We start from the raw sequence: 23,540 nt of genomic DNA on the forward strand, positions 1-23,540 counted from the left end.
GAGTTTGGCGAGTCATGTGGGGAGCCAACTGGCATTCATTATACTTGTGATACTTTACAGGGCACTCTCACATTTCCTCTTTTGACTCCATCTGTTTTTCACATGAGAAAACAGAGAGACTCATATATGGTCGCACAAATAAGGCAAATCAAGGTTTTCTGGTGAAACCTTTCAGTGTTAGACTTGTTAAGAGAAATAAATTCTAAGTTGCAGGGAGGAGTCATGTGTTACTCATTTTGTAACTTCATTACCTGTTGAATAGTAGGCACTCAAATACTGGATCATAGCTCTGTGCTGTTGTGTAATACGCACCAAGTTATGAAAGTGCTGTATACTTGAAAAACATTCCTTGGTTGATTTCTTTGCATTTATTCCTTTTATCAGAGATCTGTTGGGGGCCTCCTGAAATCTGAGCACTGGGGCCACGGGGTGTCTAAACATAAACCCTGCCCTGAAGGAGCGCATACTTTTTTACTTGTTAAGTGGTAGGCAGAAAGACTACATGGTTGTTTTTTGTTTACTCATTTGTTTTTTAAAATAGAAAATGTCCAAAATTACAGGACTTCCTGAGGGGGGTGCCATAAGGAAATTCAGTTGAGGTTTATATGCTATTTTCCGACAAAGGAGAATGGAGTGGTGGGGTTAGGAGGGGGCTGGGATTTCCAAGGGAAAATAGGTAGTTTACAAGTAGATGGGAGAGTGGACATGTAAAATTCTTTCTGAGCCACTCAAAAACAGCATTACCCAGAGGGAAGTGCAATAAACAGGCTTTACTAGATATCTCTCTCTCTGCCACATTTACTTCACAGTATGATGCTAAGACGGTCTTTCCTTTAAGCAGGGTTTTCTATCTGAATTCCTTTAGACAGGTAGAGGGAGGGTCACAAGTTCTTTCTGAATCTTTTGTTTCCTAACAACCAACCCAAAATCAGTATCTAAAAGGCATTATTTTGGGGTGGCAAAACTTTGGTGCCCTTCAGCCCTGCCTTTGAAACTTTGAATGAAAAGTTTCATATTCCAGAAGCTAAGTTGGTAGGTTACTTCTTTTTAATTTAACCAACAGTTCAGTTAAACTTTTGTGTCTCCTTTGATGAGGCATTGGTGCAGATGAGCTCCCAAATTAGGCACATGGGTTTTATTTAATCAGGAGAAATTGATCATTGCAGACTTACCTAACTGACCTAAATGATTGTGATATGTGTGATAGATCAATTGTTCTCTTCTGCTGATACTTAGCTTCATTTTGCTACTGATTTATTGCATATTTTTCTGAGATTGTTAAACATTACTTTAGCATACAGTATATTCCTAGCATTAACATGCTGAGGCTTAATATGTATATTTAATAAAAATATGACTTGTTCTAGTACCTATGTCTATTACAAATGTACTAATTTTCAACTTGCACTCTTAATTTTGGGTATTTTTGCATACTCTACTTTACATATCATAGTCTATTGTGTTTACTAAGGGAATAATTTGCTTTACTGAAATAAGATTCATACATTGTCCCCCTTGGTTTGTATTAATCTCTAAACAGGTTATATCTAGCTCAGTCTTTAGCTTTGTTTGCCTATTTTCTGTTAATGAGATAGCCCAAGTTCTTTCCCATCAAAGACTCCAAATTGTCTCTTTCCCCTCCTACTTGTAGTTGGCTAACATGGCACACCATTTTTACTTCTGTAATGTTATAATCTTTCCATACTCACTTACACCTTAGTACAGATTCTCAATATCTCTCATCAGGATTGGATTAATTTCCCATATGACTCCCTGCTTCTTGTGCTGTTTTCTTCTAAGTTAACCTTAAATGCAGTCCCAGTGTTATTTTCTTTAGAAATCTTCAGTGGGCACTGTATCCACAGGATTATAAATTACTTTCAGATATTTCAGTCTAGAATATGACACCCTTCATCACTATGCCTCTACTTCTCCAAGTTGATTAGCTAATATGGTTTACAGTACAGCTAACTGGATACTGTTCTTCAGACACTCCTATACCCTTTTGTGTCTTAGTGTTTTGCTGTTCCCTCCTCGGAATGCCTGTCACTCCTCCCACAAACTTCCTTCATAACATTTTGTATATACAGTATATTTAGTACCTCAAACCTACTGTGATACTTACTGAAAGCTTAGTGCAGGACTAATGGATCTTTGTACTCTACACTGGCCTATATAAAAACTGCTGTGCTTAGAACAACGCCTGGCACACAGTAGGTGTTCATATTTGTTGAGTGAAGGGGTATAAGTGTTACTATTATTATGATGTTATGAAGGGGGAAGATAGGTGAGATGTAGGCTGATGAGATCTTTCTGGCCATTATGGACTTATTTATTTGGTAGGCTTTATAACTGGATTGATGACATACAGTATCATAGTATATCACTTTAGATAAGCTCTCCTTTGGGTTCCAGTTTATTTAATTTTAAGATTACTAGACTGGACTAGGTGATTTCTATTGTTCCTTCTAATCTTGTTAATTCTCAAAGGTGTCCTAGAAAGAAACAGTTAAATTGATTGAGATACTGGATTCTCTGGGAGCCTTAATTTAAAAATTAGTCTACTGGACTTATTTATTCAAGGCTTAGAATTTTCATTAATTTAATATTAATATTGTTAAATATTAAATACTTTCTATGGTTTTCATTATTTTAATGTAAGTATAATTTTTCTTTAGCTTCATATTTGATATTCTTAAACTTCCTTTCATAGGAAATTATTTTAGAATGTGATTTTATTACATGAAGCCTGTTTTTATGAGCCTTTGATCCAAATGCAGTGCATTTTTTCAGCACTTGACTTCCTGTTTATTTTTGGTAGGATTTAGACATTTATGGATGGTTCTCAGGAAAATAATTTTCAATTGTAGAGTGGAACTACTCCCCAAATAAGGACATAAATAAAATTATAAGGAACAACTAATTTTTGAGGTTTCACATAATATTTAATAGTTTTAAATCCATTCTATATGTAATGTTACATATTTTTTTGAGTAGAATGCATCCTAGATTTGGCATTAGTGTCAATTAGTAGGGGGGAAAATGGTAGAACCTTGTTGTTTGCAGATTTCCAATATGGGCACACAAGAGGCCCGATGCATGGATTTGACCAGGGCCTGTCCAGCCCGTCTTGCCCAGTCCCTACCGGTCAGAGCATCTGCCCCCTGGTGGTCAGTGCGCGTCATAGCGACTGGCTGACCAGTCGAATGGATGGTCAGACACTTAGCATATTAGGTTTTTATTTATAGGATTAGCTATATTTAAAACCTAATGACCCATAGCAGTGTTCGTATTTAAAATTTTTACCTTATATCCCATGAGGTACTCCTCGTCTCTTTTAACTACTATTACTGATAGAAGTCTAGTACTTAATGCAGTACAATCACTTAGAGTAATGTAAAATTGCCCATAAATAACAGGAATGACCATATTTATCTGGTATTAGGCAGTATCTGTGTCTTCTTTTTAAGGTACTAATTTTCTTATTCCTTCATTGATAACAATTCTTACATACAGGGTGTACAAAATTTGTGCATGAGGTTGGGGTGTGTCCCTCCGCCTAGCCTGCATCCCCTTCAGTCTGGGTCCCGTCTCACAATCCAGTACTGCTGGCTCCCAACCACTCGCCTGCCTGATTGCTCCTAACTGCTTCTGCCTGCCATCCTGATCGACACCTAACTGCTCCCCTGGCAGCCCAAGGGCCCCTACCTGCCTTCCCCTGCTGGCCTGATCACCCCTAACTGCCCTCTCCTGCTGGCCTGGTCGCCCTTAACTGTCCTCCTCTGCAGGCCTAGTTGCTCCCAACTGCCATTCCCTGCTGGCCCAATGAGCCCTAACTGCCCTCCCTTGCCAGACTGGTTGCCCCTAACTGCATTCTCCTGCTGGCCCGATTGCCCCTAACTGCCCTCCAATGATGGACTAGGGATGTGTCCAAATCTAAGGTACATGTCCTTGACTGAAATCGAACCTAGGACTCTTCAGTCTGCAGCCAACACTCTATCCACTGAGCCAAACCAGTCAGGGCTTAGCTGACATTTTGTCTCAGGTAATTAAAATAAAACAAAAACCAACAATTAAATTTAGTTATTTCTTAATACTCTCTTCTAGTTAACTAAAATTTAAGCTTCTTAAAACATATGGAGTAAGCAGAATGATAAAAAGTTGTTTGAAGCAAAGAATTAATTTTATTAGTAAAAAGATTCTCATATTATGTATTTGCACACATATATTGCCTAGTTTAGTTGAGTTGCAGGAAGAAAGGTAAACTATATTTTAGGTTTCTCATGCTAATAAGTTGGAAAATTGAAGGGCTGGAGATAGATGTTTTAGTTAATATCCTCAATAATCTCTCTTATCTTAGGTGGTAATGGAAATTATAATTGAGTTATCAAGGGTCAGCAAGTTTCTTTCTTAATAGAAGGAAAGAGAAGGAAAGGCCTGATAACATGTAAAATATATTTCTTATAAATAATTGAATTTAATATCACTATATAATATAGTCCGTATCAGGAAGGAATGGTATGGCCATCTTAATTACAGCAGCCAGCATTTATTCAGTGCTTAACTAGGTATTGTTTCAGGTGTCTTATACACAGGGTGTCCACCTTTCCCCTCCATTCCACCAAAATGTATATATTGATGTTTCTTTTTTTTTTTCTTTTTTTTTCTTTCTTTTTTTCAGAGAGGAAGGGAGAAGGGAGAGAGTTAGAAACATCAGTGGTGAGAGAGAATCATTGGTTGGCTGCTTCCTGTACACCCCAGACTAGGGGATGGAGCCTGCAACCCAGGCATGTGTCCTGACCAGAAATTGACCCATGACCTCCAGATTCATAGGTCAACGCTCAACCACTGAGTCACAGTGACTGGGCTGATGTTTCTTTCTTTTGAGATTTAACCCATTGGAATTAGTAAGATTTAAAGTGTGAATAGTTTTTTTGGAGGACACCCTACATGTTCATTAATCTTCACAAAAACTCCAAGAAATAAGTAGACACTTGGTTTTCGTTTTTCTTTCCCATTTCCTTTTTTTTAAAATGCTCAGCCGAGGATATGTTTAGAAAGAGGAAGGGAGAGAGAAACATTGATGTGAGAGAGAAACATCCATCAGTTGCTCCTGTATGAGCCCGACTGGGAATCAAACCTGTAACCTTTTGGTGTACTAGGACAACATCCAATCAACTAAGCCACCCGATCAAGGGCAATACTGTTGTGTTTCCATATTACAGTATTTTCCGGCGTATAAGACGACTTTTGAAACGAAAAATAGTCAACCGAAAATTGGGGGCAAAAGACTAAAATTGCACAAAAATTACCTGCAGATCTTGACGGCAAATAAGTCTTTTCTTTGAAGTGGGGGGGGGGGGGGTAGTCTTACACAGCGAATATAGGCCTAAACCTATGTTTTAACTGTAAAATTAGGTGGTCGTCTTATACGCCGGAAAACTGATGAGGAAACTGGTCTAGGAAGGTTAATTTAGTAACTGTGTGTTCTTGAGCAGGTGGTGGGCCTGGGATTCTTAACCTGAAACCTTTTACTTTCCTTAATGTAATTCTATTTTTTCAAAACTTGAGCTACTTCTTTTAGTTCAGGAAGTTGAGGTTGTTAGAATGTGACTTGCTTATAATAAAGTTTGGTTATAGTGCTTAGTAGATTATTATTGTTTTGAAGTAAATTTGCAGGCCTGGATTTTCTGCTGATGGAATTCTTTAGCTACAACATGCTATAAATGGGCAGTAATGGCTTTGTGAACCTTCTGAAGTTGTATGTAAAATTATATTGAGTGTGCTTGTTCGGATGTGCACTTTTCTGGTCAGAGAGGGTCCGTAACCACTGTTAAAACAGCTATCGTTTATTGCATTTTAAAGTGTGGTCTGAGCGACCCTTTAATTCCTTCAAAAGCTTATCAAGTCAAAGTATTTTCATAATAACAAAAATAAATGTGCACCAATGGTACAAAAGCATTGTGGGTAAATCTGCTGGCGCCTTTACATGAGTCAAGATTTTGGCACCAAACAATACTAGTAAGTATTCATGGTCATCTTCCTTCACCATGTACCAGCAGTTTAAAAATGCCAATTAAGAATGTTCTTGATGAAACAGTAAAAATTATTTATTTTATTAAATCTCGACTGGAATACATGTCTGTTTTTGTGTGACAAAATGAGAAGTATACCTAAAATACTTCTTCCACCGGCCAGAGTCCAGTGGTTTCTCTGGAGGAAAAGCATTGGCATAAGAGTTTCAAGTTGAATTATCTGCTCTTTTCACTGAGCATTATTTTTACTAGTATTTTACTACTGATAAGTTGTGGTTATTGGGACTTGGATGTTTTGGCAGATATTTTTCTCAAATGAATAATGAATCTTCTGCCTCAGTTTTCAAGCAAAAATTAGAATTTTAGAAATTGGTATCTGCCATCCTGAGCTTGATAACTTCTAAGTACCTAAAGATTTTCCAGATGAGATCAGTAATGATGTTAATGACTGCGATTTTTGATATTGTGCAATGAAATGTGCCAGCCTTTGGAAGAACTGTGTAACTGAATCAGTATTTTACCTGTGTTGTTTAAACATCATGCCTAAGCCCGACTGGTGTGGCTCAGTGGTTGAGCGTCAACCTATAAACCAGGAGGTCATGGTTCTATTCCCAGTCAGGGCACATATGGGTTCCATTTCCAGGGTGGGGTGTGCAGGAAGCAACTGATCAACAGTTGTAATCATTGGTGTTTCTCTCTCTCCTCCCCTCCTCTCTGGAATAAATAAAAATATATATTTTAAAAAACATCATGCATAAGTAAAAGTGCAATTTGGAACATTGGATTTTAATGTAACAAACAGCTAATAGGGTTCCAGATACCCCAAGCCTTTAAGAAACTACCACATGTTGAGTTTTGGTGTAATATCAAAGAGAGATATTCATAACTGCCTGCAAAGCCTATTAAAATACTTCTCCCTTTCCAACTATATACCTACGTGAGGCTGGATTTTCTTCATAAATTTAACCAACACAACAAGAGTAGTATGTTGAATGCAGAAACAATTAAGATAATCTGGGCATCTTCTGTTAAATCAGGCATTAGAGAGACTTGCAGCAATGTAAAATGCCATTTTTCTTAATAATTTATTTTGGGAGAAAATAGTTATTTTTCATAAATTTGTTTCTGTATAAGGCTTAGCATTACTATTTTTTAGATGAATAAGTATTTTAAAGTTTAAAAGACTCATGAACCTCAAGATAAGTGATCAGAATAGTGTGCTACTTTTGTACATGAAAGCTTTCCTCTGACTTGAGATTGTTTCATCTTGCCATTCTTTAGATACCAAATCAGATCGGCCTTAAACTCGTTCATCTGGTGATCTTGGTGAAGAAAGGATACTTTCAGGACTTTAAAATATGTGTTTTTAAATATAACTGTCCCATAGATTAAATACCAGTACATATTTGCCAAAATACTTTAGCTCTAAAAGTTTTCCAGGGCATTTTCCACTCTGCTCAGGTCCAGCAATCATTAGTAGTAAAGGTAGGATTGCTGAACTCCTCAGAGCCTAGTCAAGTGCAATTTTGGGTTGGCCGCGTGGTTTGATTATTAGAAAATAATCAATTTTGGGTTGGCCGCGTGGTATTGATTATTAGAAAATAATACCCTTTGCATTGTGTCTTGAGCCAGACATGTTGAAGTTTGATGTGTTGTTTTATTCCTGAAAGAAAGGCATAAAATATGCATAATAACTTTCTATTTCCCAACTCTTTTAACTGCTAAAAAGAGAAAAGGAGAAGAAACAGTATTTTTCTTTAAGTTCTACTTTAAAGTACAACATAATTCTATTTTAAAGTAGTTGCTGAATTTCCCATTCTTAGAATGCAGTATCAACTATTTGTTGCTTGGTATTTTCAGTATTTTTTGTGGCTATTTCTGTCCTTAAAAATTTTGTCAAAGTATTTAGGACTTTTAAAACTTGCTGTACCGATTTTCTTTCCATGTTCAAACATTGAGTTTAATTAATTAATTATTTTTATTAAGGTAATATATGTGTACATATCTTACCATTGCCCCCCCCCCCCACTCCTGTACATGCCTTCACCCCCCAGAGTTTTGCTTCCATTGGTTATGTTTATATGCATGCATTCAAGTCCTTCGGTTGATCTCTTATCTCCCCCACATCTCCCTAACCTTCCTGCTGTAATTTTTCAGTCTGTTGCTTTACTGTCTCTGTATCTTTTTGTTCATCAGTTTATAATGTTCTTCAGTATCCATAAATGAGTGAGGTCATGTGGTGTTTTTCTTTCATTGACTAGCTTATCTCACTCAGCATGATGTTCTCCAATTCCCTCCAGGTTGATGCAAATGGTAAGAATTCCTTCTTTTTTATGGCAGCATAGAATTCCATTGTGTAGATGCACCATTGTTTTCTGATCCAGTCATCTGCTGACAGGCACCTAGGCTGTTTCCAAATCTTAGCTATTGTAAATTGTGCTGTTATGAACATAGGGGTGCATATATTCTTTCTGATTGGTATTTCTAGTTTCTTAGGATATATTCCTAGGAGTGGGATTACTGGGTCAAATGGGAGTTCCATTTTCAGGTTGGTTTTTTTTTTTTTTTTTTTTTTTTTTTTGAGGGAACTCCATTCTGTCATTGGGTTTATTTTAAAAGAAAGCTAATCTTGTCCTAACTGGTTTGGTTCAGTGGATAGAACATCGGCCTGCAGACTCAAAGGTCCCAGGTTCTATTCCGGTCAAGGGTATGCACCTTGGTTGTGGACACGTCCCCATTAGGGAGTGTGCAGGAGGTAGTTGATCGATGTTTCTCTCTCATCGATGTTTCTAACTCTTCCCTCTCCCTTCCTCTCTGTAAAAAATCAGTAAAACATATATATATATATATATTAAAGTAAGCTAGTCTTTTATTAATATGAACTACTTTTAATTAATATTAGTAGTTGATGAAAGTGCCATCTAGATCCTTGCCAGTGGCATATGTGGAATCCTTATCGAATCATTACTGAATGCTTCTGTATACCATGATATACTATCGATAGTACTCCCTTAATTGTATTTTCTACTGGTTGGCTTCCTTGAACGTTCAGATGTCAACTGGAGTTTCTGTGTGATCTTTGTCCACTTCAAGGGGAATCGTGGACCAAACAATGACCCTGTTTAAAAACCTCAGCTTCAATGTAATATTTTGCCTATGGTTTTATGCCTACTGAAATTTGGAGGAGTCAAGGAAGCCCTGTCACATGTTACAACATATATAAGTCTTGAGGACATGAAATCCAATCACAAACAAAACAAATGCTATAAGATTCCACTTGTATGAGGTATCTAAATTAGTCAAATTCATAGAAACAAAAAGCAGAGTGGTGGAAACCAAGGACTCGGGGGAGGACAGAAAGAGGCTTTTAATGGGTCCAGTTCCAGTTTTACAAGATGAGAAAGTTCTACAGATCTGTTTTAAAACAGTATGAACATAGCTAACAAACTACTGAACTGTACCTTAAAATGGCTAAGATGGTAAACTTTATATCAAGTGTATTTTACAATAAAAATGCATTAAAATATTAGGAAACTAAAGAAGTATTTCCCTGGAAGAATTAGTTCTGCTGCTAAGACCGGATTTTGGCTCCATCCCTGTTGGGCATGCAGGAGGCAGCCTGTTGATTTCCCCACTCTTGCATCATTGTTTCTCTCTCTTCCCCCCTATAAAAAGTTAATAAAAAATAATTTTTAGTCCATTAAGAATGTATTGTTTCTTAGGAATCCTCTTAGGTTTGTTTGTTTGTTTGTTTGTTTGTTTAATCTCTCTTTAATGTCAAAGGAAAATAAAACCTAGGGGCAATCCCAACTCTACTACCAGTTTCTATAATAACTATTTTCCCATGTTGCATCCCATCCCTAAATAAAGAATTTGACAATAACTATTTATTGCCTACAACAGCCTGTGTGTGATGCAACAGAGCCTTCCCTATCAGCCAGTAGAAAATATTAAAAATTCCTCTTATGCAATCTTAGAAACATATCTACTCCAGACTCATAAAACTGTTACCTACGGGAAGCTGGGGAAAAGGATAACACTTAAAAGGTTCTATTTCTCCTTTTCAAATGAAGCAGATCTGAACCTCTACAATGGCAAATTCCAGATCTTTAGAAAATGTTTAAAAATTGCCTACCAGCGAAACCGGTTTGGCTCAATGGATAGAGCGTCGGCTTGGGGACTGAAGGGTCCCGGGTTTGATTCCGGTCAAGGGCATGTACCTTGGTTTCGGGCACATCTCCAGTAGGGGGTGTGCAAGAGGCAGCTGATCGATGACTCTCTCTCATCGATGTTTCTAGCTCTCTATCTCTCTCCCTTCCTCTCTGTACAAAATCAATAAAATATATTTTAAAAATTGCCTACCAGTCCCTATTTCCTACTTTGGTTTCTCTCTTAATACAGACTACTGAAAAAGAATTTAGATCCCTTCTAAATGAAATTTAAAAGGGGCAATTGGTTCAAAATCTAATATATTCCTCTAATATTTTTGCCCATGATTAAAGTGACAGTAGTTTGTAATTAAAAAAAAAAATTTTACCAAGGGAATACACTAAAGCCATTAAGTCCAATATCTTAGAGAAGATTCATTCCTGTAATATTACATCACAATAAAGAATTATTAAGAAGCCCTGCTGGTGTGGCTCAGTTGTTAAGGGCATGCTCCTGGGTTGCAGGTTCAGTTTCTGTCCCTGGTTGGTATTCGTGTGGGAGGCAACTAGTCTATGTGTGTCTCTTTCACATTGATGTTTCTCTTTCTCTACATCTCCTTTCCACTCTCCAAAAATCAATGGGAAAAATATCCTGGAGTGAGGGTTAACAACAAGAACAATAACAACAAAAAGATTATGTGTTCATATAATGGAATAACATGCAGTCATAGAAAGGAATGAAGCACTTACTGATACATACTGCAACATGAATGAACTTTGAAACATGCAAAGTGGAGAAGGCAGTCACAAAAGACTACATTTATATTATTCCATTAACTTACCAGACACTAAGTAACTGCACAAATAAGCGTAATGCAAAACTATTTTTCTTGTTCTCTGAAAGCAAAATATTTCCTGTTGCGTGCACCAAACTAATGATGTGGTAGTCGGCTGCTAAAATATTTGTGCTAGTATTAGTGGAGAGAAATGGTGCACCTGTGCATAGGAACATAAAGGAAATGAATGCAACACGATTATAGTAATCAGTCATTATCAAATATTGTATTTCGTTATTAATATGTATAACAGGATATTGTAAAAATTAAGTTACAAAATTTTTATTAAAATGTTTCTTACATACTGTTATATAGGCTGGACTGCAAAAATATTCATTATGGGTTGTGAATTTGACATGCTTGCTGTATATCTACCATCTACACCAATAAAAGTAATATGCTAATTGACTACCTTTGTGACACCCACCAGCCCATCAGGAGTGAGTATGCAAATTAGCCCAACAAAGATGGAGGGTTAATTTGCATATGCAGGCGCCAAGTGGCCAGGGGTGGGCATTCTGCACCACCCCAGCTGCTCTGGCCTCTGGGCAGCAGGGGAAGGCAGAAAGGCGGCTCCAGCCAGAGCAAAGGCAGGGCCGGCAGCCAGGAGAAGGAAGGCCCATTCTTGCACGAATCTTCATGCATCAGGTCTCTACTCCAGAATAATATAATTGGAAAATGAAAGGGGACTTTGAACATGAATTAGTGCTCAAAGCATCCTTTGCTGTTAGTTTCATTTTCCCTTAGAAGGTAGGAGTGGAGTTCGGGAGCATTTGAAGGTCTGATCTCAGGAAAATCCCATAAAGATATTGATCCATAATTGGTAAGGCTCTAAAGCAGTGTTTTTCAACCTTTTTTGGGCAAAGGCACACTTGTTTCATGAAAAAAATCACGAGGCACACCACCATTAGAAAATGTTAGACAGAAGGAAGGCCAAAAGGCACATGAAAACATGCTCAAAGTCACTAATTATACGAGAGATGCAAATCAAAACAACAATGCGGTACCATCTCACACCTGTCAGAATGGCCAACATCAACAAATCGACAAACGACAAGTGTTGGCGAGGTTGTGGAGAAAAAGGAACCCTCGTGCACTGCTGGTGGGAATGCAGACTGGTGCAACCACTGTGGAGAACAGTGTGGAGTTTCCTCAAAAAACTGAAAATGGAACTCCCATTTGACCCAGTAATCCCACTCCTAGGAATATATCCCAAGAAACTAGAAACACCAATCAGAAAGGATATATGCACCCCTATGTTCATAGCAGCACAATCTACAATAGCCAGAATTTGGAAACAGCCTAGGTGCCCGTCAGCAGATGATTGGATCCAAAAACTATGGTACATCTACACAATGGAATACTATGCTGCCATAAAGAAGAAGGAATTCTCATCATTTGCAGCAACCTGGATGGAATTGGAGAACATCATGCTGAGTGAAATAAGCCAATCAATGAAAGAGAAACACCACATGACCTCACTCATTTGTGGATAATAAAGAGCATTATAAACTGATGAACCAAAAGATAGATATAGAGACAGTAAAGCAACAAGCAGATTGTCAAATTACAGCGGGGAGGGGAGGAGGATCTGGGGGAGATAATAGATCAACCGAAGGACTTGTATACATGCATATAAGTACAACCAATGGACATAAAACTATGGGGAGGGAGGGGATATGGGGGAGGGAGGGAGGGGGGCAAAAAAAAAATCATTAAAATATGTAAAAAAAATAAATAAATAAATTAAAAAAAAAATATCCTCAGGTGATTATTAACAAAATATAAAAATAAATTTTAAAAAATAATGTATTAAAGTACTTAAGAGTTTTAAAGGACCTACACAAATATGGGATATTGTAAAATTATCAGAATTTTATTCATTTTCTTTATGAGAGATAATAAATATTAACCATTGGTTATGATTTAAAAAAAAAAAAAAAATTAACTCTGTGCCTATATTGACTATATATAAAGTAATTCTCTTGAATAGGAATCAAATAAACACAAAGAAAGTATTTTATAATTACTTTATTATGAAATATTAAGTAAACAAAATAGTGAAAAATTATAAAATCCTTGTCTTGTCTGCACCTACGGCACACCAGGCAACATGTGCCGCGGAACAGCGGTTGAAAAACGCTGCTCTAAAGAACCCTGCCCTCCCTCCCCTTTGTTGCCTAAGGCAACATTGTAAATAGAGTATTCTTTTACATTATTAGTATTTTCTTATTACACTTTTCTCCACAGCTTAGCTGATTATCTGAATTCTTTACCAGATCTTGAGTAGGATGAAGAATATTTGTAAAACCCATAAAAAATTCTGTAAGAGTTTGAAGAGAAAGCAAATTTTACTGTAGTGAGGACCCCCTTTTCTCTTGATTCCTTATTCAGAAGTGTGCAATATTGTTGTTGTTGTTGTTATTGTTGATGATGTTGTTGATGTCCGACTGCCGGTTTAGGCCCGATCCCAGGGATTGGACCGAAACTGGCAGTTGGACGTTCCTCTCACAATCCTAGACCGTTGGCTCCTAATCACTCACCTGCCTGACTGCCTGATCATCCCTAACTGCCCCCTTCCTGCCGGCCTGGTCACTCCTAACTGCCCCTGCCAGTCTGGTCACCCCCTACTGTCTCCCCTACCTGCCTGGTTGCCCCTAACTGCCCTCTTCCTGCCAGCCTGGTTGCTCCTAACTGCCCCCACTGGCCTGGTCACCCCTTACTGCCCCACTTTGCCAGTCTGTTTACCTCCAATTGCCCTTGCCGCTGGCCTAGTCACTCCTCACTGCCCCACCCTGCCAGCCTAATCACCCCTAACTCCCCTCTCCCCTTGCTGGCCTGGTCACCCCCAACTGCTGACCTTGTTGCCCCCAACTGCCCCCTTTGCCAGCCTGGTTGTCCCAACTGCCCCCCTGACAGCCTGGTTGCTCCTCAAAACTGCGCGCCCCCCCACCCCCCACCCCCAGGACTGGTCACCCCATGCAGCCTGTTTATTCAGTCATTTGGTCGTCCCTCACTAACCTCCCTGCTGGCCTGGTCGTATGCAGCCATCTTTGTGATGGCATGGTGGACAATTTGCATATTACCTCTATTATATAGGATGTTTTTATTGATTTCAGAGAGAGAGATAAATATCAATGATGAAAGAGAATCATTGATCAGCTGCCTCCTGCATGCTCCCTAATGGGGATGAAGCCCACAACCAGAGAATGTGCCTTGATTGGGAATTGAATTGTGACCTCCTGGGTCATGGGTCTATGCTCAATTACTGAACCATACTGGCCAGACTGTAGTTTTGTTTTGTCAAAAGAATTTTATTAGGCCAATACCAGTACTTCTGAAGCTTTTGAATTTCCTAGGAATCTTTTAAAATGCAGATTATGATTCTTCTTGCAGTCATGTTGGTCTGGAGTAGATAGAGCCTGTGATTTTTGCATTTTTAACCATTTGCATGATGTCCATATAGCTGCTGCTGCTCTGGTGGTCTGCAGTCTGCACTTGGAAGGTCAGACAAGGTAGCTTTTAGTCTTTTTTTTAGAGAAAGGGGCAACAGGCAAGGTATTATCTTAATTTCTTTACTCAATATCCATTGTGCTATTCTCACATCAGTTAACATTTCAATAAATGAATAAACACTTCCTAGGAAGCTTTGTCCTAGCTGTTAAAGGGGAATAGCTTCCATCATAGCATTATATGTTAACTATCTCTAATGTTAGATTAAATTTGTGTTTGCATTTCAAGTTTAGCTCAGATCTTACTAAACGGTTTTCTGTTTTCTTTTTTCTTTTTTTTTTTACAGAGAGGAAGGGAGAGGGAGAGTTATAAATATCGATGAGAGAGAAACATTGATCAGCTGCCTCCTGCACACCTACTGGGAATGTGCCCGCAACCAAGGTACATGCCCTTGACCGGAATCGAACCTGGGACCTTTCAGTCCAAAGGCCGATGCTGTCTGTATCCACTCAGCCAAACCTGATAGGGCAGTAATTTGCCTCTTTAATGCAGATTGTCCTCAGTGCTGTAAACAGGATGAATTTAGGGAATGAAATCTTAACTTCATAATTGGTTATTTCATAACATCTAACACAGGTTTTTAATAAGTATAAATGAGTAACCTTTTAATTTTTATGTTTGTGATTTTGTTTGCTTCATTAGCCTTGAAGTACCTTTTCATTCTCCAATCAAAATTTCTCTCCCTCCCCAGTTACCTAATCTTAGTTTTGTTTTAGGTTGATTTTGATTTTATCTGCATAGCTCAAGTTAATCGTTTCAGAATGCTTGTGAGAAAAAATTAAGTTTATGTTCTCTTACATATCCTCAACTTGTGTCTTTTTTGCTCTTCTGGCATTTATTTTCTACTTCCAAACATTATGCTCATATAGCTGTTTCTTTATCAGTTTACATCCTTAAATATAAATAGTAGCTAACAATTGAGCTCTGACCTCCCTCTTCTACACCTCCTCCCGTTTTCTCAATCTTTTTATACCATTAATATTATTTGAACTAATGTTCAGAGTTGTAGCAGTCTGAATAATGCTTCCTCTTTCAAAAGATAACCACATCCAATCCTGAGAACTAGTGGACATTACCTAGTATGGCAAAGGGACTGGAGGTATAATTAAAGGCTTTTGAGATGGATTTATTTAGGATTATCTTCTTAGGCCTAAGTGTAATCACAGGGTCCTTATAAAGAAAAAAATGAGAGATATAAAAATCTAAATGGGAAGTAGTAGATGTGACACCAAGAGCAAGAGGCTGGAATGATGAAAGGACAGGGTTGCACAAGCCAAGGAATGCAGGAGGCCAGAAGCTTAAAAAAAAAGAAAAAAAAAGAAAAAGGAAAATCAAGGGAGGAGATTTTCTCCTAGAGTTTATTGAAGTAGCTTGCTGAGCTGACACCTTTAATCCTGTAAACCTGACTTTGGACTTCCAGAACTGGAAGATAGATAGATAGATAGATAGATAGGTAGATAGATAGATAGATATTATTGTTTTTTTACAGAGAACAAGAGAGAAGGAGAGAGAGTTAGAAACATTGACGAGAGAGAAACATCGATCAGCTGCTTCTTGCACACCCCCCACTGGGGATGTGCCTGCAATCAAGGTACATGCCCTTGACAGGAATAGAACCCGGGACCTTTCAATCCACAGGTGGACATTCTATCCACTGAGCCAAACCAGTTTCTGCTGGGAGAGATTTTGTGTTGTGTTAAACACCAAACTTGTGGTAATTTGTTACAGTAGCCGTAGGAAACTAATGCAGTTGAACCTTGGTTCTCCAACTGAATTTGTTCTGGGAGGCTGTTTGACAAACAATTTGTTCGAAAACCGAATCCGTTTTTCCCATTAGAAATAATGTAAATTGAATTAATTTGTTCCAGACTCCCCACCATCCACAATGATTCCCTGTTTTTAGCCTTTTTTATATACAGTACATGTCTAATGCACTGTTTAATCTATAAACAAACACTTCTTTTCTTAAATTTATCGAACCACCCCCTACTAGCCTTAATTTAGCTTCAGGTCCAGGGGTGTCTTAGGAAGTCGGCATGCTTTTTCACTTATGGCGGCCTCCGAAATGCTGTCACCAGCTAACTGCTTTATATTTGTCCAATTCATCAGTTTTTCTACCTCTTCAATTGCCTGTGATCATTGTTTCTTTCACACCCTTAGCAACATTAGCACTCTTGATAGTCTCTTTATGTTTTAAAATTGTCCTAATTATCCATTTCTCTAGCAACAAAAGCAGAACACACACATATACAAAAAAATATATTCACAAGCTCAATTTCCTGAGATGTTAGCAAGGCAGTGTTTAGCTGTAAACTGACTTTACTGGTCCACTCTACTTTTTTTGTGATGTATCAGCATGAAAGGGTTGTCAGGTGGAGAACCGACATTAAAACAGGCTTTTTGTGTATAACTTGGTTCAAGAACCCTATTCAAGTTGAGAAATGTTTGAGAACTGAGATTTGATTGTATAAGAGTAGGCATTTATTATGTCCATAAATCATGTTCACTGCTATAAATTGTTTCCTCTAGCGTTAATAATTTTACCTTGTTTTTTACTTTTTTTGTTCACTCTACCAAACACTTCTGTACTTTTCAACGTAATTTTCTTCATGTTCAAAAGAATCAGATAATCTATTAGTTCCTCGTCTCCCTTCTCCCATACCCAAGTTCTCCATCGTGATATTTCAGTCTGGAAGATTTTCATTTTCTGTGAACCTATCACTAAATCATCCTCAAATCTGTTATATTGAAGCACATTAGATATTCTATTAGTTTTATTGATACTTTTTCCTTGAGTTCTATCCCTTCCAGATTCCTTCAGCCCGGCCTGTATGTTTTCTAATTTTATTGTGTAGCTGTCATTCTTGAATTTTCCTTTGTTATTATATTAGCATTTTCATGTCACCATCATGGGAATTCTTTTTGCCTCTGCTTTCTGGATCTCCTTGTCTGGGATCCTGTTACCAGAAGGGGGACCTAGCCCTGAGCAGGTCTGCCTAGGGCTGACCAGTAGTGTGTGGGTTTCTGGCTTCATGAAGGAAAAATTTCACAACATGAGTCCAGATGAATTTTAGAGCATGGTAGTTTGGGAGAAGTGCAAACTCTGGCCTTGTCAATCCCATCCATGTATTTTCCTTTTTTTGTTTATTCCCTCATTTACTGCTGCACAGCATCCAGTATTTCGTGAGAAAGTGAATGCAAGGGTGGTACAGCTTTTGAGACCATGCCTATTTGGAAAAGAAATCTTTATTTTCACACTACGGTAAAACCTCAGTATAACTGACCAATTCAGGTGAGAGAGGTGTCCATTAAAGCTGAAAGTTATCTTCTATAATAAAGAGCCAGGGTGTAACATGTTAGGACCGAAGCTCAATCAGATTGGAAGTCAATGTTGAAGGGGCTGCGAATCGGGACCAGAGAGAGGCCTGAAGAGAGAAGCAGGGACTGATCCGTTGCCTCTGTGGCAGCTTTTGACTAGCACTTGCCTCTATCTCCTGGTCTGGCCAGCAGCTGCACCTCCATTTTTCTCTAGGACTCCACTGAGGCTGCTAATCAGCCCCACCTTTCTAATCAGGCCCTGTTGATAGGCCCAGAGACACTGACTGGCATAGAAACTGACCAGTTAGAACCAAATCTGGGTGAAGTGTGAGGAACCAATGGCTGCCTAGGAGCTTTTGACTCTGACTGGCATAGAACCTGACCAATTAGAACCAAATCTGGGGGCTTCGAGTGTTACTGTCCAGGGAGAGCAGTCTATCCCAAGGCTGGCTCCAGCAATGGCCTTCGCAAATCTACAGAAAATGCTCATAAGTGAGACCCTTGCTGACGGAAGATTCTTCAAGATGGAGTGTTGCAGGTGGGAGAGAAGCAGAACCTGAGCAAAGAGGAGCTGATAGCCGAGCTGCAGGACTGCGAAGGCTTTATCATCCGCTTGCCACCAAGGTGACCATGGGTGTCATCAGGCACCGGAGTGGACAACGTGGATCCACCACGAGGAAGGGCATCATGGTCATGAATACTCCCAATGGCAACAGGCTTAGTGCTGCGGAGCTCACCTGTGGGATGATCGTGTCTGGCCAGGCAGATTCCCCAGGTGACAGCTTTGATGAAGGATGGCAAATGGGACCGAAAGAAGTTCATGGGAACTGAGTTGAATGGAAAGACCCTGGGAATTCTTGGCCCGGGGAGGATCGGGAGAGGTGGCCGTCTGGATGTAGACCTTCGGGATAAAGACTGTAGTGTAGGACCCCATCATCTCACCAGAGGTCTCAGCCACCTTCGGCGTTCTGCAGTTGCCCCTAGAGGAGATCTGGTCCCTCTGTGACTTCATCACTGTGTACACCCCTCTCCGGCCCTCCATGACAGGCCTGCTGAACAGCAGCACCTTCGCCCTGTGTAAGAAGGCGTGCATGTGGTGAACTGTGCCTGTGGAGGGATCATGGACTAGGGTGCCCTGTTGGGGCAGTGCACGGGCGCAGCCCTCGATGTGTTCACAGAGGAGCTGCCTCGGGACTGCACAGTGGTGGACCCGAGAACATCATCAGCTGCCCCCACTTGGGCGCCAGCACCAAGGAGGCCCAGAGCCACTGCAGGGAGGAGATCGCTCTCTAGTTCGTGGACATGGTGAAGGGGAGAGCCCTTGCGAGAGTCGCGAATGCCCTTACCATCGCCTTCTCTCCACACACCAAACCTTGGATTGGTCTGGCAGAAAATCTGGGGACTCTGATGTGAGCCTGGGCAGGGTCCCCAAAGGGACCATCCAGGTTTTAACAGAGGGTTTATCCCTGAAGAATGCCAGGAACTGCCCGAGCCCGGCAGTCATTGTCGGCCTCCTCAAAGACGTTTCTAATCGTGTAGACGTGAACTTGGCTAACGCCAAGCTGCTGGTGAAGGAGGCCGGCCGCAATGTAACCACCTCCCATAACCCACTGTGCCAGGAGAGCAAGTTTGTGGGGAAGGCCTCTTGTGCGTGGCCCTGGCAGGTGCCCCCTCAGGCTGCGGGCTTTGTCCAGGGCACCTCACCTGTACTGCAGGCACTCAACGGAGCTGCCTTCAGACCAGAAGTGCCTCCCTGCAGGGGTCTGCCCCGTTCCTGTTCTGGGCTCGGCCCTCCAACCCTGCCATGCTGCCTTCCATGTTTTGGCTCCTGGCAGAGGCAGGTGTGCAGCTCCTGTCCTGCCAGATCTTGATGGTGTCCGATGGGGAGACCTGGCACGTCATGGGCATCTGCTCCCTGCTGCCCAGCCTAGATACTTGGAAGCAGCATGTGACCAAGGCCTTTCAGTTTCATTTCTGACCTTGGGGTTCACTAGGACTAGCCTTGAGGGCTTTGTGATAAACATTGACAGGTCACATTCCTGGGGCTGACACCACGTATGTGGTCTGACCCCTGTAATAACCACTTAATAACCACCCCCACCCCCACCCCCAAGAGAGAGAGAGAGAGAGAGAGAGAGAGAGAGAGAGAGAGAACACCAAATCTGGGTCAACTGTGAGGAACCAGTGGCTGCCTAGGAGGTGGAGCTTTTGACTCTGACTGGCGTAGAAACCAACCTATCAGAACCAAATTGGCTGACAGAGGAGGGTAGTTGGGGGCAAGATCAGACCCGCATGGGAGAGCACTTGGGAGCAACCAGGCCATCAAGGGAAGGACAGTTGGAGACAAAATCAGGTCAGCACGGGAGGGCAGTTGGAGGCAACCATATCTGCAGGGGTGGGCAGTTGGGGGTAAGATCAGGCAGGCAGGCAGAGGCAGTTAGGGGCGATTAGACAAACAGGCAGGCAGGTGAGTGATCCCAGTGGTTCCAGATTGTGAGAGGGATGTCGCATTGGAAAGGATGCAGGCTGGGCGGAGAGAGCGCCCCCTTCCCCCAAATGTACGAATTTCATCACCGGGCCACTAGTATAATAATAAAGGTAGGTTTAATTAAGTGTGTATGAAAAGTTTAATTTCACAGAAAAGTTTTCTATATGCATTACAGTAATTTAAAATTTATACTGAATTGGTCTAGTGCTGAGGTTGGCAAATTGCGGCTCGCGAGCCACGTGCTGCTCTTTGGCCTCTTGAGTGTGGCTCTTTCACAAAATACCACGGCCTGAGTGAGTCTATTTTGAAGAAGTTTAAGTTTAAAAAATTTGTCTCTCAAAAGAAATTTCAATCCTTGTTCTGTTGATTAATGAGTTTGCCGACCACTGGTCTAGTACATGCTTGAATTCATTAGTCAACTCCAGTAAACAAATGTACACAGTAGGGGCCTAGCTTAGTGCATTAAAACTGCTACAGAAAGTCACAGAACCAATTACTGTGAAAGGTGTGATCACATACCTGTCATCGCTGTTTTAGTGGTGACTTAGATTTAGGATATAGTTGTAGATAGGTAATATATATTTATGTGAGCAAAATTACATACAGTTTTTTCAAACATATGGCCTTTCGCTAAAATTCTCAAAAATAACTGAGTTAATAACAAAAAAAATATTAATTATAAGCAAATCTTAGCTAAAAACGCTTTAAAATTAACAGGAAGTTAATTTTCACATGTGATATATAGACCAGAAAATTTGTTTGCTAAATTGGAAGTCCATTAAATCAAAGCCCGAAAAATCAAGGGTTTACTGTAACAAGTTTGGCTAGTTATTGGAAATCACTTTTCCTCAGAATTTTTAAGACATGTCCATTGTGGCATTGGAGAAGCTGGATGCCATTTTGGTCACTATTTTTTTCTGTCTAAAATGATACACCTTATATTTTGTCCTGCTTTCTGAGATAGTTTCTCATTTTGTTTTAACTATGTCACTGATTTTTTGCTTTCAATTGCTATATCTTTAAAAGCTTATCTCACCCCCTTTGGAGTATTCTTTTCTTTTCTTTCTTTCTTTGGCAGCCCTTGTTTTATAAATGGAGTATCTTTTGAGAAGGTTAATTTTATTAAAAACTTTGGCATTCTATTTCCTTTGAATTCTTCTTTTCTTGTGTTAGTAGATTGCAGTATCTAGCCATCCCTGGTTGTCTAGGAATGAAGTGCTGAAAAGCAGTATCTGGCTGAGCTAATTATCTGTTGGGCTTTACTGGAAGGTTATGAGCCAGGGATTGCATGTTTCAATGTGAGAAGGAACTTCCAGTGTCCTGTCTCAGAGGAGGTGTGTGGGAGAAGTCAGCCTCAAGCCTGGGTGCCCTGCCCACGTTCTGGGAGTTGGGAAGATAGGTGAACAATCACTGTGCAGTGTGTATCTTCTCACTTAATATTGCCCTCAGTCAGGTGCTTCCCTGATATCTTCTCTGGTTCAATTTTTTCAGAAAGTAAAGTAGTTTTTTTCCGCAGAGTGGAGCTCCTTTACATCTTTGGTAGATGTTTCAACCAGTATCCCTTTTTTGAATCCCATGCCTTCCCACACTATTGTCTATATCTAGGGGCTACGCATATATGCCTATATGTTCTTTGGTTAATCTTTTCCTGTCCCCCCCTCCCTTCTGAGATCTGTCAGTCTATTCCCTGCATCTGAACCTATTTTGTTTGTCAATTTATTTTGTTCTTAAGACTCCACATATAATTGAAATCATGTTGTATTTGTCTTTCTGTGCTATAATTTTTTATACACCAAACCTTGTTAAATTGTGTAGTTCTTTTCCTCAATTACAGCAAAAAATGAGAAAAATTTAAAGCCACTAACTTGCTTTTTCAAATCTAAATTTTAGGCATTAAGGAGTCAGCCAAAAGCAGTGAGGTTTTAAAAAAAATGTATTAACTTTATTAGAAATGAAGGAGTTTCAGTTTCCTCTACTCTTAAAATCACTTTTCATTAATTAAAATGTTTGTCCAATAGTAAAGACATTTATAAGTAAAATGTAAGCTTACAGTCAGTTACTGATTGCAGGGCAGCTAAGATCATAATATTCTATTGGGAATATAATTTATTCCTGAAACCAAGACATAGAATTAAGGGAGTAGTAATAGGAGCACTCATCTCCTAATGTTAACAACAAAGCATTAGGGCCGAAACCGGTTTGGCTCAGTGGATAGAGTGTCAGCCTGTGAACTGAAAGATCCCAGGTTCGATTCCGGTCAAGGGCATGTACCTTGGTTTCGGGCACATCCCATTGATGGGTGTGCAAGAGGCAGCTGATCCAAGTTTCTCTCTTATCGATGTTTCTAGCGCTCTATCCCTCTCTTTTCCTCCCTGTGAAAATTCAATAAAATATGTTTCTTTTTAAATATAAATAAATAACAAAGCATTAGGGTACTTCATACCATGCTGCCTCTTCTACCTCTTAGATATTTTCATTCATTCTCTCCCTTGTTCAGTAGTAGCTCAAGCTACAGGGGCTTTCTTGGTGGTCCCGGAACATACACTGTCTTGTTCTTTCTGAGGACTTTGAACTTATTCTTCTTAACCTGGAATATATTTTACCCAGGATTTTGCATGGCCTTGGCTACCCTATGTAAATTAAACAATTCCCCTTCCAATCCCAAAGTGTGCTACATTTAATTAAAGTATCTGCTTTTTTTTCTTTTTCAATACCCTTATTATTACTTAAAATAATCTTGTTTATTACTTGCTTGCTTCTTTTAGGCTTCCTCTCAAAGTTTTCACTCATGAAGGAATAAACTATTCATTCTGTTCTACCACTTTATTCTTAACATTTTGAATAGTTTCAGATACTTAATAGTATCTGACACTTAGCTATTTGTAATTATTTGTTGAATGGGTAGATAAATCATACAAGGTGTTTTCACATATCTCTTTTAAAAGTATTTGAAAGTTCCAATTTTTATTTTACTAAATGTACATTTTTTAAAGGAAACAGTAAGCTAAAGAAGTTTAATAACCAAATCATTCTTCCCAGTTTTGTGAATCAATAAGGCCCAGCAACACAAGCTATTGATACAGACCAAGCTACTGTAAAAGTCCCAAATATGCAGTGAATTCCAAAATTAAACGCTTATTTCTCTCATGTAACCCCCCAGCGGTAGAGAGGATTCTGAAGTGGATAAGCTGCTTTTGTCCCA

General features: G+C 39.6%; 1 protein-coding gene and 1 pseudogene across 3 annotated transcripts in view; both read left to right on the forward strand.

Annotated features, from left to right (window-relative positions):
• PPP2R2A (protein phosphatase 2 regulatory subunit Balpha) overlaps nucleotides 1-23,540 on the forward strand; it is an 81,479-nt gene that overhangs the window by 3,224 nt on the left and 54,715 nt on the right. The window lies entirely within an intron of this gene.
• LOC118725909 lies at nucleotides 18,254-19,963 on the forward strand (annotated as a pseudogene).

The sequence above is a fragment of the Pipistrellus kuhlii genome, unplaced genomic scaffold, assembly GCF_014108245.1.
Source record: "Pipistrellus kuhlii isolate mPipKuh1 unplaced genomic scaffold, mPipKuh1.p scaffold_m20_p_21, whole genome shotgun sequence".
Lineage (NCBI taxonomy): Eukaryota > Metazoa > Chordata > Mammalia > Chiroptera > Vespertilionidae > Pipistrellus > Pipistrellus kuhlii.